The sequence below is a fragment of the Mastomys coucha genome, unplaced genomic scaffold, assembly GCF_008632895.1.
Source record: "Mastomys coucha isolate ucsf_1 unplaced genomic scaffold, UCSF_Mcou_1 pScaffold21, whole genome shotgun sequence".
Lineage (NCBI taxonomy): Eukaryota > Metazoa > Chordata > Mammalia > Rodentia > Muridae > Mastomys > Mastomys coucha.
This window is the reverse complement of record NW_022196904.1, coordinates 98410052-98424496: the sequence shown is the minus strand read 5'-3', so window position 1 is coordinate 98424496 and position 14445 is coordinate 98410052. Positions and strand designations below refer to the sequence as shown.

General features: G+C 42.1%; 1 protein-coding gene across 5 annotated transcripts in view; it reads left to right on the top strand.

Moving 5' to 3' along the window:
- Dennd2b (DENN domain containing 2B) overlaps window positions 1-14445 on the top strand; it is a 190282-nt gene that overhangs the window by 32161 nt on the left and 143676 nt on the right. Inside the window, exon 1 of one of the 5 annotated variants that reach the window (XM_031387816.1) lies at window positions 26-208. The exons of 2 other annotated variants lie outside the window; for them this stretch is intronic. The gene's annotated coding sequence lies outside the window, so the exon portion shown is untranslated. Of the gene's footprint in view, window positions 1-25; window positions 209-254; window positions 363-14445 lie in introns of those variants that run through there. 2 more of the 5 variants (XM_031387817.1, XM_031387819.1) reach the window with 2 other exon arrangements.

Genomic DNA, 14445 nt, shown 5'->3' with positions numbered 1-14445 from the left:
CACACCCGGGAGCACAGCCCTCCTCCAGGCTGCAGCAACCCACCCTTTAGGACTCGGTGGAGGCACGCCTCCCCTGGCCCTGCAGCTCAGGGCGCGGGTACCCTCCTGCCGCCCGCCCTCTCTGCGGGAGCAGTCCTCCTCTTGGGGCTTCGCCGCGCCCCGGGGAGCTCGGACTGTGCGGAGCTCCCAGCCCGCTCGGGCGGAGGAGGTAAGTGGCTCCCGGTCGCTCTCAGGAGTCTCTGCCTCTGCTCCCCTCCCGGTGGAGGGCGCATAGGACTCGGATTCCCGTTCTGCGACTCACCGAGCCCTTCCGTTTTCTCTACTCCGGGCCCAGGCAGGGGCTCCTGCTGCGTGAGTACTAGGTGCGGGCCACCGCTTTCAAAGTTGGTGGGGACCGCCTTCCTGGGTGATCGTGGCCAGCCCTGCTTTCCGGTCTGGCCCGGGCTACGCTGTGTGGGGTATGAAGCGCAGACCCGGGTCTGGAATTGTGTAGAACTGCGGAATGCAAGTAGCCTCGGAGACAGAGTTAAACTGCATTTACCTGAGCCCATGCTGCTCGAGTGCAGCTGGGTGAGGAACACGCGTGTACACTCAGACACAGCACCAGCACAGACTAGCTTCTAACTCAAACAAAGGAAATTAACTTTGTCTTCTATCACTTGGATCAGTTAAACAGGGTTTGTTGCTCGTTACCTCCTTACACTTATAACGCTTTCCAGTGTTAACGAAGTGACCTAGCATTGAAGGAGCACACTTCAACATTTACCGTGCTTTCAAGGTCTGAAAATCTAGTTCTGAGTAAAGGTGAAAGGACTAAACATTTTCTAGTGTTTTTAAAGGAATAGTGCAGTGTTGTGGGAAAATTTGTATGAACATAGTTTCTAGTTGTTTAAATATGGATAAAATAGCTTCCTAGCCGAATGAAAGAATTTGCCATAATGTTGTCTCAGACCAGCTCTTTATCTCATTTCCACCCAGATGTTTCTGCTTTTTCATTGCAGAGTCTGGAGAGTGGTAAAGAAGTCATTAGTTCATGTCCAAGATGTTAAGGGCCACAAGGAAAACCCCCAACATAATTGCTTTGTTTTGTTTTGTTTTCTACACAGGGTGTTTTTCAGAAAGTGGATGCCTTCATTAGTTTTTTTGGGGTGGGAGATCTGCGGGAGACAAGGTCTCATGTAGCTCAGGCTGACCCCAAACTCTTCAGCTTTTTCTGCCATCGCTACCCAAATCCTGGGATTACAGGTGTGAAAATCCCGTGGCCTGCTCCCTTCGTGGAATTTTTTTTTTCTTCTCAGACGTAAGAGATGTCTAAAGGATCAGAAATAAATTCTAGAAAACTTAATCAAAAGGACTGAATTGTCCTGGTCTCTGTATCCCATGCTGAATAAGGAAGACTTAGAGGTTCAGAGTCTATTAAATGTATAGTCTATTAAATGAAGCAAAAGCAGTCTGGATTCCAGTGGCCTGGATAAGAGTCTTATAGGAGATTTTGGAAAGACTGTGCAAAATATGGGGAAGAGATTGATTCATATAAATATTTGTAGGAAGATACATGTTGAAGGATTTTTGTATTCCTTAATTAGGCCAAAAAGGAACCCTTTTCTGACAGTTTTCAGAAATCCGCCTGCCTCTGCCTTCCAAGTCCTGGGATCAAAGGCGTGTGCCACCACTGCCCGCCTCAATTTGTGTACTTTTAGAAAAAAGGATTGTCACAAGTAAAAATCTAGTTGATTGATTTATAATGTAAGAATTACAGATCATCAAGTAGAAGATGGCAATGAGGCAGGGAGGACACATGAGCCCAGAAGAAAGGCTGTTTGAGTTGGGCCTGGAAGTGTGATTGTGCAAATGAATGATGCAGAATTGATGGTTTTCAAGAGAGCAGAGTGGGCCATTTGGGTAGGGATTAGGGAGAAAAGTCAAATGGAGTGGTGCTCTGAGCCATGAGCTGCTGGACCCTCTCATTCTTCACTGTTGCTCTTGTTTTAAGGAGAGAAGATCAGAGTGATAGGCAGCCTGCACAGGATGGCACAGCAGTCATGGCAGAGCTGGTATTTAGATGCCCAGTTTGCTGACTGTGTGTTCACGGCTGTGAGCATTGGGAGGTCCAGCTGCAGGGACTGTGTTGTGGTCAGCTTGAATTCTGGCTCGAGGGCTGGAATTTTATCCCGCAGACATCATCAAGCTTCTAAAGGTTTTTAAGAAAAGCAATGATGGCCAGAAGCGTGTTTTTAGAAAAGTCATGTGACATAGGTGTATGAGAATGTGATGTCATATATACTTTGTAATAAGGAGAATAAAAAGGAAGTGTAACCAAGGTATTTGGGTGTTTCAGTTTCTGCCCCATTGACCGTAAGTACCCTGCAGGAAGTAGCTAGATAACTGGGAAGGCGCTAGTTGCATTGATCACACGGTTGCTGGGAACAAGGAGCTGAATGTTAGCTAGCAAACACTGACATGGAATGTGTGTGGAGCAGTGCCACTGGTGGCTTGTCCTGTACGTTCTGCCCACATTTTGCAATACTCCATTGACAGTGTTTTTGACAACTACCCTGAAAGGTACAAGTTCAGTGCTGTAATTTAAGAGCCTGTCCTTGCCTCCCCTCAATATTTTGTGATACTTTGCCAGAATACATTTTCTTGCTTCTAATTAAAAATGTTTAATTTTAAAAAAGACAAAATTGAACTGAGATGTCTTTCTAAATGGGGCCAACTTATTTCATCTTTTGTAACTGATAGGACAATAAGAAGTCTTTGGAATATTATTGCATTGTGTTATAGAAAGGATTTAGAAATGTGGATAGTCCTTCCTATTCCTTACTAAGGAATTGTGTTTGTATGTACTTCTAGGGGACATAAAGGGTCTTTGACTCCCCAACTTTATAACTAGGGTCTTTGATTCTCTGCAGACACTGGACACAGGAAGGGCAGCAGTTGTTGGAGCTATCTCATTAGACTTCTTGAATAACCTGGACTATTCCCTCTGTAGACTGTAGGGGTTTTCTTCTGAACTTGTTTAGTGTTCTGAAGAGTTTGTATTCCAAAGAGTATTAGATAGTAAGAGGTGGCACAGAAAAGGTGGAAACTCCCTGGAATCTGTGAGGGTGACCCTAGTGGGGATTCCTAATAATGGAGGATACAGAGCCTGAACTATCCATCCTCTATACCAGGTAAGGCTCTCAGCCACAAAAACCTTTGATGTAGAATCTGTCCTGCCTGCAAGATGTGCTGGGGCAGTGGTAGTGCAGAATTTTTGGGAGTGGTCAACTCATGACTGGTATAAGTTGAGGCCCATGCCCAGCACTGCCTAGATGACCAGGAAACAGAGGCTGGAGAGCCCAGAGATCTAGGATGGGACCAAGCACACTGGCAGGGAAAAAAAATCCAATGATGTTCTGCTATACTTAAAGGAGCAGCTGATGGGAGTAGGTGCTGAGACCCAAAGCCAGACATTATGCTGAGAGGGAGCCCCAGTTGGAGGTTTCCACTGGATCTTTCCCCAGGAACCCCATAGAAAAGGGGGAGGAGGAATTGTGGAACTCAGAGAGGTCTAGCACACTTGGAGAGCACATTCATACATAATTAAGTAAAGCAGGTCTTGCCAGGCAGTAGTGGTGCATGCCTTTGATCCCAGCACTTGGGAGGCAGAGGCAGGCGGATTTCTGAGTTCAAGGCCAGCCTGGTCTACAGAGTGAGTTCCAAGACAGCCAGGGCTATAAAGAGAAGCCCTGTCTCAAAAAACAAAACAAAACAAAACAAAACAAAAAAAAGGCCCTCTGATCGTTTAAGCATGCTCTTGAGACCCTTTTCTTCCTCGTGGGTTTCCTTACCTACACTTGATGTGAGGATTTGTGCCTGGTCTGATTGTATCTTATTGTTCCTTGTTTGACAAACAAGGGAGGCCTGCTCTTTTCTTGGGGGTGGTGTGGGGAGAGGTGATCTGGGGGAGAGAGGATGGGGGGTGAACTAGGAAGGAGTGGAGGGAAAGGAAGCTCTACTCGGGATGTATTGTATGAAAGAAGAATAAATAAAAATCTGAAAAAAAAACCCATAAAATACTATAATAAAATGGACTGGGGAGATGGCTCAGGGGTTGAGTACTAACTGCTGTTCCAGAGGTCTTCAATTCCCAGAAACGACATGGTGGCTCCCATCTGTAGTGGGATCTGATTTCCTCTTCAGGGTGTGTATGAAGACAGATTACTCATATACATATAAATAAATTAATTTTTTTTTAAAAATGACCCAATAATGAAAACAAAGTTGGATGAATAAAAGGGAATATAAAATAAAAACATAAAGGTTAAAAAAATAATAATAAAAGAAAAAAAGAAAAAAGTAATATCCAAAATATATAAAGAAGTGAAAAAACAGGACATTAAGAAAACAAATAACCCAATCTAAAAGTAGGGTACAGTTCTAAACAGAATTCTCAAAAGAGGAAACTCAAATGGCTAAAAAACACTTAACTAACTGTTCAACATCCTTAGTCATCAGGGAAATGCAAATCAAAACTACTTTGAGATTTCATCTTATACTCATCAGAATGGCTAAAATAAATAAAGCAAATGACAGCTAATGCTGGGGAGGATTTGGAGTAAGGGGAATTGAATATTCATCCTTTGTTGGTAGGACTGCAAAATTGAACAACCATTATGGAAATCAATGTGGTGGTTCCTCAGGAAGATGGACATTTTGTTATGTAGACACAGTGCTATGAACTTGCTTTTTAGAGCTGCCTTCATTCAGTTCTTTCTTGATCCATTTTTCATTTGGTAGTGACAGATTTGTTTTCTTTAAAAAAAAATACTATGGGAATATGTTTTTATTTTAATCCTAGGTGTGGGATATGGGGCTGCTTCAGATTGTTCACAACAGCTGACTATGATTTGCCTCATGCTTTAGCAGGGACGTGATTTTGCCAGCAGATAGTTTCTGCAGTTGTGTGACATTTGGAATTCTGGAGACTTTTCAGAGGGTATATAAATGCTAGGGCCTGGAGAGGCAGGGCAGGTTGTTGATTGTTTGTTGGTGGTCATAGTTTGTTGTGGTTTGTCCAATATTTGTGTGCAAAGAAGAAACAACAACAAGAAGAAATTAGATATCCTGAGAGGGAAGCCCCAAGGAACACCTAAAGAGCAGGGAGTAGCCTGAGGATAATGTCACCTCCTTTCCTTTCTATTCTTTTTGCTCTCCTATCTAGTGTTAGGGGATTGGAAGGGTGGAGAAGAGTGGAAGAAAGAACTCACAAAGTAGCCAAAGTCAGGCTATATCATTCAGTACTCAGTTGTTCAGGTTCCCTGGGTTTGTAAGCTTTCTGTTGTTTCTGTTGCTGATATTCAGCTTTGGTGGTCAGATAGGATGCAGGGTGTTATTTCAGTTTTCTTATATCTGTTAAACTTGCTTTGTGTCCAAGTATGTGCTCAATTTTGGAGAAAGTTTCATAAGCTGGTGAGAAGAAGGTATATTCTTTTGTGTTTGGGTGAAATGTTCTGTAAATATCAGTTAGGTCCATTTGGTTTATGATGTCTTTTGACTTTCTGGTCTAGGATTATTTCTTGTGTTTGGGGAGGGTAGTGATTAACCTCTTAAGGTTTATGGCTTTCTTTTAGGGCCTTCTGTTAGGCTGGATTTGTAGATAGATAGCTAGGCATTGCTTTAACTTGGTCTTATTTTTTCCATCTATTCTGACTGACAGTTTTGCTGGGTATATTAGTCTAGGGTGGGCTGGCATCTGTGGTCTTAGTCTGTAGAATATCTACCTAGTCCTTTCTAACTTTTGGAGTCTACATTGAGGAGTCAGGTGTTATTCTAATAGGTGTTTTTGTGTTTATATGCTACTTGGTCTTTTTCCCTTGCAGCTTTGTTCTGTGTGTTTAGTGTATGATTATTATGTCCAAGGGGCCTTTCTTTTTCAGTCCAGTCTATTGGGTGTTTTGTGTGCTTCTTGTACCTTTATAGGGATTTCCTTCTTTATGTTAGGGGATTTTTTCCTATGATTTTGTTGAAAATATTTCCTTTGACCTAGATTTCTTCTTCCTCTATTATTATTATTAGATGTGATCTTTTCATAGTGTCTCAGATTTCCTAGATTTTTTTTCCTGGATGTTTTGTGCCAGGAATTTTTAGATTTAACAATTTTTTTTGACTGATATATCCATTTGTTCTATTGTGTCTTCAGTGCCTGAAACACTCTTTCATCTCTATTATTCTGTGGGTGAAGCTTGCCTGTGAAGTTCCTGTTCAAGTTCCTAAATTTTTCATTTCCATATTTTCTTCAGTTTGGGTTTTCATTGATTCTGTTTCTACTTTCAGGTCATGAATTGGCTTATTCATATCCTTTCACTAATTGCATTTTCATAGTTTTTAAAGGGATTTATTAATTTCCTCTTTAAAGACCTCTATTATATTCATAAAGGCTATTTTAAGGTCTATTTCTTGTGCTTCAGCTGTGTTGAGATACTTAGGGCCTGCTGTGGTAGGGTTGTGGGCTCTAGTGGAGACATACCGTCCTGGCTATTGTTGATTGTGTTTTTATGCAGGTATCTAGGCATCTGGGTATGGGAAGATTGTAATTCTAAGGGCTGATAGCTGGTCTTGTCTTTGTTAGGTGGGTGTTTTGTTCCTTAGTTTCTGTTACCATCTGTGGTTCTTAGAGTGTCCTGGCTATGTGTTGTCTGGTGAACATTCTTCTGAGATTCTGATAGGTGTGGGAGTTTCAGGTAAAATGTGTTTCTGGCTATTGGGAGCTGACACCTAGGAATGGGGATGGGGTAGGATAGGTAGAAGGTTGAGGAGATCCACAGAAGGGAGGTAGAAACAAAGTGTCTACTTGGATTTGCTTAGTCTCCTGGAAATATCGAAGGAGGGAGGGAGGGAGGGAGGGAGGGAGGGAGGGAGAGAGAGAGTGAGTTTGAGGGGGGAGAATATGGGAGGGGGGGCAGGCCACAACAGGTAGTGTGCTACAGAATTGGGGATGAGACTGGGAGATTAGATTTGGAGGAATGGAGAGAGGAGAGTAAAGATTTGAAGTCATGAACCTGTCTGGATGGCCTCGTTGGTTCTCTGGCAGGTTTGTCTGCTGGGTTCTCAGGTAATGCCAGGTGGATAGAGAGATGAGTGCTGGGAAGGAAGGTCTGAAGGAAAAATCCGTATAATCTGCCAGAGATGAGGCAGTGGGGAGGGGAGGCCTCAGCAGGTGCTCTGCCCCTGCAGAGCTAGGGATGACACTGAGGGCTTGGGTTTGGAGAGGAGGAAGAGGCTGCAGTTAGCCTACCTGCTTCCCTGGCCAGGGTTTCTCTGTGTAGCCCTGGCTGTCCTGGAACTCACTCTGTAGACCAGGCTGGCCTCGAACTCAGAAATCTGCCTTCTGCCTGCCTCTGCCTCCCAAGTGCTGGGATTAAAGGCGTGTGCCACCATTGCCTGGCTGTGAAAGTCATTTTTTAAAAAAAGGTGCTTCCAGCTGTCCATACCACTTTATCATTAAGAGCTCTGGAGATCTAAATCATTGAATTGAGATTTGAAATGACCAGTACGTTGACAGACACAACTCATTTTGGGATCTGGGCCTCTAAAGTTCCAGCTCTGCCACTTTTTTACAGGTTTCTGGAATTTGGTGTCTGAGGGATAGCTCAATTTTGTTTTGTTTTGTTGAGACAGGGTCTCACAATGCACTGGTTGGCTTGGAGCTCGCTCTGTAAACCAAGCTGGTCTTGAACTCTGGGATCACCTGCCTTATGGATGCTGAGATTAAATGTGTGCACCAGTTCTCAATAACTCAGGTTTTTGACCCCTAGGCTATGGTTAATTATCCTTTAGGACTAAACAGAGGAAGTTATGTCCAAATGAGCTCCTGGGTTCATTCTCCCATTTTGTGTTTTATCTGTAGCCTTTGCTTACAGGATAGGAGGAGACACTGCCTAGGTTTCCTCGGGTTGGTGGTACTCATTGTGAGTCAATCGGTGAGCTTTTCTTAGGAATTTCAGTAAGAATGCTGTCAAACTTAGTTCTGAGAGTTGGAGAGTCTCAGAAGTTTTTGTAGTGCTGCTATTTGAAAGTCAGATGTATTTGGTTACGTGTTTTCACACTTCTTTTCTTTTTGGTTTTTTGAGGTAAGGTCTCTCTGTGTAGGTCTGCCTGTTCTGGAACTCACTCTGTCGACCAGGCTGGCCTGAAACTCAGAGATCCTTAAGTCTCTGCTTCTGCCTCTGTCTCCCAAGTGCTTGGGACTAGAGGTGTGCACTATCAGCCCAGCATGATACTTGCTTACACAGTTAACATTTTTATATTTGGTGAGCATTTGTCAGTTTTATTGCTTACTGGAGGAGTGATTTAAGTTTTCTGAAAAACAAGACTGGACTGTCCTTTGATGTAAAACCACTTGCTCTCAGGTGATTTCTAGCCTCCCTGAGCAGTGTTAAGGGTTCCAGATTGGCAGATAGATTATCGCCTTGAAGTTAGCTAGTTTTCTTTAGGGTTTTTTATTTTCACACTTCTCCCATCCCTCTCCTGGGCACAGATGGCCATCACCAAATGTACCATTGTGCCCATCCCTTCTCTGTCGCTCTCTGGCTGAACAAGCTGAGTGAGCATTCTACTTTTGCCTTTGTGAGTTAAACTTTTCAGACCTATGATTATGTAACACACATGTGACTTTGTGTTTTTGTTTTATACAGAAAGTCTACGTCAGATGTGTTGATGATTAGAGCTTTCAGTTGGAAGGAGCCTTTTGGAATAAAACATCCTCTCTCCATTAGCATAAGCAACTGGGAGCACATGGAAACTCTGGAGATAGTCTTTTAAAAAAAATTATAATCAAAGAATTTTGCCCAAGTCTTTTAAAAGCTCAAAAAGAATCTGGTTTTTGTAAGATTGGCTGAAAGTACCAGATTAGTCCAATTAAGTCCTTTCTATACAATTGTAGGAATCATTTGTTTAAACTAGAACTTGGTGCTTCAGAGCAAATATAATGGAAGTAAAGTGCTTAACCCCATTTAACAGCCTAAGAACTAAAGCTCTCTTTTATGGGCCTCTTCTGATAAAGAACCATCGTAACTTCACTGTGCTATGGCTGTATCCATGTCAGTTCCTGCAAACTGCTCTGAGTTGGAACAGTCCGTTTTGGTGGTGTTTGTCTTTGATGTAAAATTGAGGTCTTGGATGTTTGTTAATTTAACTAAGATGAGTTTGAATCTAAAGACTTGTGAATTCACCTCTCTCTTCCCCTATTCTCCTTTTGGGGAAGGTCAAGTGGGAGGGAGGTCAACTGGAGTAGGGTAGATGGAATCCTTCACCAAGGAGTCATTTTCAGCAGTCTTGAGAGAGGTGTTCTGTTACTGTTGCTCATACAGTTCTTCCTCTGGTCTACTCTGTACTAGCTGTGCTATGGGGAAAGCACTGGGTTTCTAGGCATCTGTTTATTTTTTTTAAATTTATTTTATTTTATGTGCATTAGTGTTTTGTCTGCATGCATGTCTGTATGAGAGTATTGGATCCCCTGGACCTAGAGTTACAGGCAGATGTGAGCTACCATATTGGTGCTGGGAATTGAACCCCTGAGCCTCTGAAAGAACAGCAAAAGCTCTTAACCTCTAAGCCATTTTCCCAGTTTATTATTATCTTTTTGCTTCTTCTCTGAACTTGCTTAGTGTTAGGGGTTTGATGAATAAACAAATGGGCAAAGTTAATAAATGAAGTGGGACCTGGCCTACAGTTTCAGGCCTGTCATCTCAGGAGGCTGAATCAGGAGGAGAGCAAATTCAAGGCTAGCCTGGGAAATGTGGTTGATATCCTATCTCAAAAGTTAAAAATGAGAGAGAGCTGGAGACTTGGCTTAGATATTAAAGCATTTGATAGGAATTGGAGTTGGTGTCCCCAGAACCCATGTAAATGCCAGGTGGATGTGAAGGCCCCAACTAATTCTAATGCTAAGAAAGAAAATGGAGACGAGAATTTCACTCTAGACTATAAGTATTGTAGAGTTCTGGGTTCATGAGAATGACCCTATCTCAGTGTATAAGATGAAGAGCAATAAATTCCTAACATCAGCCTCAAGTCTGCACGCATACTCACACACATGTGTATGTGAACATGTATATTCCTAAGAATATCACACACAACTATGAAAAATGTAAAAACTAGATGGTAGAGTATTTGCTCAGCAAGTGTAGTGTTCTAAGACAACACCTAGTACCACACATGGAAAAATTATGTGGGACATAAATATTGTCCTTACTTAAATGCTGCTTTTGGTAAAGTCACTTTTCTGGGCTCCTGATAAGGAGACTGAACATGTGGGATTGTATTTTTTGGTTACAAATGGAGGAGTTAGTTATTTTTCCTATTCTTCCAGAGGTCCCGAGTTCAATTCCCAGAAACCACATGGTAGCTCACAACCATCTGTAAGGGAATCCGATGCCCTTGTCTGCTGTGTCTGAAGACAGTGAGAGTGTACTCATACATAAAATAAATAAATAAATCTTAAAAAAAAGAAAGTTTGTTCTTTTTCTCCAGCTTCTATACACTAGGTCCAAGGCCAGAGAGAATATCAATTCTTTAAAAAATTGTGTTCTTGGACTGGGACTTCACCCAGCATGAAGACCTGACTTTGATTACCAGAATTGTCTGCTATTAGAAAGCTAGTTGTAGTGGTGTGCACTTATAATCCCAGCACGGAGGAGATGGAGAAAGGCAGACCTGTGGGGTTCACTGGCCAGCAAGACTAGTCTACTTACTGACATCTAGGCTACCGAGAAATCCTGTGTCTTAAAAATGGTACATGGTGCTTGAAGAATGACATCCAAGGTTGTCTTCTGGATTTCATGTTCATGTGCATGTGCATACATGTGTACCCTGAACATACACACTCAGAGAAATCCTGTCTCTTAAAAATGGTACATGGTGCTTGAAGAATGACATCCAAGATTGTCTTCTGGATTTCATGTGCATGTGCATACATGTGTACCATGTACATACATATTCAGAAGGGGGAAGGGGAGAGTAAATTTAAGGCTGGTTCAGGTTACAAAGCAATCCCTTAAAAAAAACAAAAACAAAACTAAAACTAAAAATTCTGTTCTTGAATGGTCGGGAGTGGGCAACTAAACCTTTTGCTTGAGTAGACACTAGCATCTGTTCAGAGACCTAGAGGTGAAGAAAAACCAACTCCCAGAGGGGTAGTGCTTTGTGCTAGCATGGAAAGATGGATATTCATTGTGATGATTTTGTTTTGCTATATTTTCCCCAACTCTGTTTTGACAGACGACTGCCTTGCATTGGAATAATGTTTAGGTCCACAGTGTTTGTACAGAAAGAGCCATACAAGTTATGGGAAAGGTCTAAGGGTGTGGCACAGTGGCAGAGTGTTTACCTACCTGTACAGGGTCCTAGGTTTGGTTCCTAGCTCTGTAAAAGAAGTGTCATGGGAGATGGGGCCTTTTTTTTAAAAAAATTCACCCCCCTCACCCTGAGAGAGAGAGATAATACATGTGTCATGGAGTGAGTGTGGAGATCAAAGGACAGTATATGGGAGTTGGTTCTCTCTTTTCACATGTGAGTTCTGGGGATTGAATTTAAGTTATCAGGCTTGACAATAAATTCTTTTGCCTGCCAAGTTATCTTGCTGGCCCCTGGACCATGTTTTGGTTTGTTTGTCTTTAAAGCCTTATAAGTAATTTAGTGATCAGTATGAGATACAAGATTAGTTGCTAAAATACCATTTTCATTCCATGTTCAGTTTGTTCAGGAAGCAGTATCATCTCTACATTAAAGTTACCTACTTAGTTCCCATGTGTTGTTACTATTAATAGTCCCTGGAGAGCCTAGATAGGAAACTCAGTCTTGGTTGAAGCCATATCAAGACCTGGTCTTTATGAAGCATTATTTTCTGTGGCTTATTATTATGGGTCAAAAAATAAACAAGAATAGATAGTTCTATGAAAGTTCAATTTTAAAAGTAAGTTACAAGTCTTTCTTTCCTTATTAAGTTGGACCTCTTGCTGTGGGAAATAGTTATCAATTGAGTACAGTGTGAGCCTTCACTGGAGGAAGGCATTGTGATCCTGTGCATTGGTGGAAGAGCCCTTTGAGGCAATTTTCTTAGTGTATATCTGGGTTATATCTGCTTTCCCCACCACTTTTCTCCTGTTTTTTCCCCCTATTAGAAATAGACTTATTTTTCTGGGTATGGTAGTGCATGCCTTTAATGCCAATACTTAGGAGGCAGAGGCAGGCAGATCTCTGAAAGTTTGAGGTCAGCCTGGTCTACCAACAAGTTTTAGGGCAACCAGGGCTGTTACACAGAGAATCCTGTCTCCAAAAAAACTTACTATTATTGATTATGTATACATATATGAAGGTCAGGGGCTTCAGATGCTCCTGGAGCTCAAGTTACAGGGAGATGGGAGTCACCCAGTGTGGGTGCTGGGAACTGAATTCAGGTCCTCTGCAAGAATAGGGAGTGCTTGTCTTAGTTAGGGTTTTACTGCTGTGAACAGAACCATGACCAAGACAACTCTTATAAGGATAACATTTACTTGGGGGTGGCTTACAGGTTCAGAGGTTCAGTCCATTATCATCAAGGTGGGAGCATGGCAGCATCCAGACAGGCATGGGGCAGGAGGAGCTGAGGATTCTGCATTTTCATCTGAAGGCAGACAGGAGAAGATTGGCTTCCAGGCAGCTAGGATGAGGATCTTAAAGCCACACTCACAGTGACACACCTACTCCAACAAGGCTACACCTCCAAATAGTGCCACTCCCTGGGCCGAACATATACAAACCATGACAGTGCTCTTAACTGCTCAGCTGCCCAACTATTCCTCCAGTTGTTGTCTTTTAAAAAAAATTTTATATGTTGTCTTAGATACTTTTTTATTTTTTTGAATTTTTAATTAAATTTAGTATGTGTGTCATGAGTGTGCATGCATGCATGCAAGTGCGCCATTGTATACACATGGTGGTATGAAGACAGACAACTTGTAAGAATTGTTCTTTCCTTCCAGCATGTGGGACATGAGGATAGAGTTCAGATCATCAGACCTGTCAGCAAGTGCCTTTACCCACTGAGCCATCTTGCCAGCCTTTATATTAAGATTATTTAAGGCCATGGAAACTTGGAACTTGACTGTGACTTGTTGGGTACAGGAGGGGTTTTTGTATCGTTTTGTTTGTTGGGTTTTGTGTCGTTTTGTTTTTGGAGACAGGGTTTCTCTCTCTAGCCCTGGCTGTCCTGGAACTTGCTTGATATAGGAGGTTTTTGTACCTAGAAGAGAGTAATATAGAGTTTAGGAATTCAGAAGCTCATTGGGAAAGTAGTATGGCAAGTGGTTATCTCTGCCAGGATGGCACTGGTATTGGATGATAGTGTTGAGGATCTAACTTAGAACTTTTTACTCTTTTTTCCTTAAGAAAGCACAATGAAGGTTGGAGAGATGGCTCAGCAGTTAATAGCACAAACTGCTCTTGCAAAGGACTAGAGCACCCACAACCAACTGCAACTCCACTGAGGCCCTCTTTGTCTCCAGTGGCATCTGCATTCATGTACACATAGAAACATAGTTTTGGAACTCTTTAAAAATAAAGCATTACAGTAATTTCTTTTAAAATTTCAAAATATTGTCCATGAATATTTGTAGATACTTGAGCACATGTCTATGCCAAGTAAAGTTATATATATGGAAGCAAACTTTAAAGAAAAAAAACAATAACCTAAATATAGAACATCTTATTGTTATACTATGCTCAAACTATAACAAATTGACACAGAAAAAAAGCAGGTGACAGTTTGGGTCACCTAACTCTGTAGGCTGGCTCTTTTATACCCAGCTGTCCCTGCAAACATTTAGACAGGGCTCAATACATTCATATTTCTGCAAACCTTTAGCAGTCCAAGCCCATATTCTAGTAACATTTCCGGAACCTCTGTGGTATTCATAGAATCCCACTCACCACCTTTCTAAAACAATCAAACAACAATAAACACAACAAAAGCCCTTAGGATGCACTGGCAATAGCAAGTCTTGGGCCTTGTGGGGACATTTGGAAGTGTGGGAGTGTCCCGGGAACCAGTCTTAAGTGCCTTCTTCTTTGGTAGTTCTGTGGCTGTGTGTGTCCATGTTCATGTTCATGTGCATTCCAGAAGACAACTTTGGGTGCCATTTCCCAGACTCCATTCACTATTATTTTGAAGACATGATCTCTAACTGACCTAGAGTTCACCCTAGTAGGCTAGTCTAGCCTCCTAGTGAGCCCCCAGGATTACCTGTCTCTGTCTCCCCAGTGCTAGGGTTATAAACACATGCTTGGCTTTTTGTTCTGTTTAATGTAGATTTCAGAGATCAAACTCAGGTCTTTGTGTTTGCAAGGCAAGCTTTATTAGCTATCTTCCTAGCCTTGCCTATTTATTCTGTTTTGTTTGTTTGTTTTAGAGAAAGTCTTTTTTTA